Here is a 3,130-nt window from a genome sequence, read left to right as displayed (position 1 = left end):
TATGCTCGTCTGTTTTCCTGCTTGGCAGAAATATGTTCTTGAAGTTAAGTGATTCTCACAACATGGAGTGGTTTGGGGATTGTTATTTGTACTTGGTATAACTAGACACATGTAAAATTGTCCAACTCTTAGAACTGTTCTCTAGTTAGCCAAGACTAATGTTATTAAAAGAAATGGTGGCTAAAATAGGAAATGAACATCCTGTTGCCAGGTCAACCACATTCCTTATTTGTAAGTATTAATATGCAAATGACACAGATAAGATGCAGTGAGGACAGACAAGAGCTGAAAGCTCTTCATAGCACCATAGGAGGGAAGGGTTATAAAAAATAATGCCTCTAGCAACAATGACCTAAACCCTTCATTCTCTTATTGCTCTGCGTACATGTCAGTGAGAAAGAGGGAGAATTATTAGAAGGATCAAAAGGCAAAAATCTGTTTCTTAATTAACTGTATTTCAGTTTCCTGAGGGGACATACAACATGTTTCTGTGTGTTTTCTCGGATTTCAATGGTGATGAGAGACAGTGGATCAAAGATGTTGCCTCTCTTAAATGGCCCTCAACTTCTTTGTGTTTACAGTAGATGATTTGGTACCTTTCCAGGTTTTGACTTTATTCCTGGAAATGTTATTTTTAGCGTTTCATTACTAACTTTCTTGTGAAATCTAATTGCTATGCAAGAAAAAAAGAGAAAGAGAGATAAAAAAGGTTCAGGGGTTTTTTTTCTATTTGTATCATCAAGCAAAATATTTGTTGTTATGAAAAAAATGTAGTGGTCAGAATCTTTCTACTTGCTAGGCTGATTGTATGGAAGTCTAAAGAACAGTGGTTCACTTGTGTGCGAAACAGATATTTTGAACAGAAGGTTTAATGTAAGTCTGTTGTGCCACTAAATCTTTAAAGTGCTTATTTGGGGGGATGTGCCCTGCATCTTACTGCCACTGATTTCGAGCAAAATTACTTATGATTCTAACTCTGGTCTTTTGTTCTCCATGTCCACAAGGGCTAGGAATTCTGTGGTGGGAAAAATGTGCTTACACTTGAAACAGGCAGTGCTTGCCTCTATTCAGCAGGTGTTTTTGCATCCTCTTGAGAGTTGTACAGATGGACTCCAAACAGTGCAATAATACAACCAAAAAGATAAGTGCTCTTGTGCTCTTTTTTTTCTTTTTTAATTATCTCTCTGGTTACCCAGGAGTTCCTATTTTAATCTGTAGAGAACTACTAGGTGCTCAGCATTGAAGAAAATCAGAGCATATAAGTACCTACATGCAGATGTAAGTCTGACAGACACCCAATTTTGAAAGTCTTGCTTAGTGGGTGCAGTGTGGGTGATCAAGAAATTTTAATTGGGTTCCTTGGAGATGAGAGATGGAACCATGGATATAAACCACTTTTTTCCTAGATGGAAATAATTTTATAAGAAGTGGCTAATGATTTCCTACTCCAGCGTGTTTCATTTTCCTTCCCTTGTTTTATAAGACATTCTTCATTTGACTGTGGAGAAATCAAACCTAAAGTATTGCTCTATCATGTGTTACAGCTGCTTCCAAATAATTTTCTCTTCTATTTGCTTAAGTCAGAACAGAACTGAAGTACTCTTCTTTCCAGAGAAGATTTCTGTTTTGGTCAGGAGGAAAAAAACCCAACAACTTGTGTTATAGCCTTAGACACCTGTAGTTTCATCTTTACAAAAACATGTTACTAAATAGAGGAAAACAGTGTCTTTTTCAGAGATTGTACGAGAGAGGGAAACAGTAGGAACCCAGGGTATTTTATTTAATTTTGAAATGCAAATTGCAGAGAAGAAGGAACTTTTTTTTGCATGAAACCTCTGTCATTTTTCCATTCAGCCAGCTCTGAATGTAACAATGCAGTATTTGTCTTCAGTTTAGAATAAGCATGTGATTGGCATTAGGTGTTTGAGCGTGTCTTTCTTTTATCCCATGCAAGTACTGTTTTCCATCTTTCTGTTCAGCTAAGTCATGTTGAGTATTTTATGCAACTAAGAAGAGTCTCTGTGTTCTTAATCTTGTTATCTGCTCTCTCAGCATTTATTCATTTTTCAGTTACCTATGGAAATGGAAAGGTTAAGATACAGTAGCTGGGCTCCCTGATGGCATAATCTTTCCTTGTAAAACTCCTGCTTGCATTTTGCCCTCCATTTGCCTTTTTGTTTTGTACAAAAAAACTTCAGCTCTAGGATAATCACATATTATGTTGCATACAAGTCTTCTGTTCTTCCATAGGTGCACACAGCATGTTCATGGAAACAAAATACTGATGTATATAGGCAAACTACAGCAGATATGCTAACTGATAAAATACATGGCATAATGTTATTAGTTGGAAAGCTGCTGTAAGTTATTCAACACAGAAAGTTTCCTGAAATTATCCGTATTCTCTTTACTGAGTTTGTTATGGCTGTGTATACAACAGCATGTTACTGACACATCAAATTCTTTGTTTTGATACCCAGAAGTGTTGTTTGGGCTTTGATTTTCTTCCCTGTGTTCTGTCACACCCTATTATAAAGCTTTGGGTAAAGAATGTTCCTTGTAAGGAAAGTTAGGTCTGCAGACTGCATGCTTTTACTAATTATTTTCTGTATTCTCTGTCAGATGGATACTCTTCAGGTTGGTCTTACTCTTATGCAAAATCGTCTTGATAGATGAGTAGCTCAAAGCAACATCTGTAATTTACAGATACAGAAAATACATACAGTCTCTCACTGTCATTACAGATGTGCTTTAGAGCAAGTGAAATGTTCAGATAATGGAAAGGCGGAGTGTTAATAAATCTCAGTCAGGAAGACAATACTTACTTCTTTTCTTTAAAATAAATTCAAAGCTGAATTCCAAATTACTTTTTAAAACATCATTAGTGCTTTTTTCTTCATACTATTGCTATTGTTGAATTCAATGCAAGATAATGTGCTTGATGTGTAATTCAAAAATACAAGTAATTAGATTGGGATATTTGTTTTCCAAAACAGAATTGGTAAATCACTCAGACTCTATAAAAATGTAGACTAGTGCTTTTGACTAGTTGTTGGAGTCATTTAAGTATCTATCAGTGTTTGTTTCAGAGAGTCTATTACCACATATTGGAAAATTACTGCTTCAGCAT

The sequence above is a fragment of the Sturnus vulgaris genome, chromosome 4 (genome assembly GCF_052056855.1).
Source record: "Sturnus vulgaris isolate bStuVul1 chromosome 4, bStuVul1.hap1, whole genome shotgun sequence".
Taxonomy (NCBI): Eukaryota; Metazoa; Chordata; class Aves; order Passeriformes; family Sturnidae; genus Sturnus; species Sturnus vulgaris.
The sequence above is the reverse complement of the archived record's forward strand: the minus strand, read 5'-3'. Positions refer to the sequence as shown.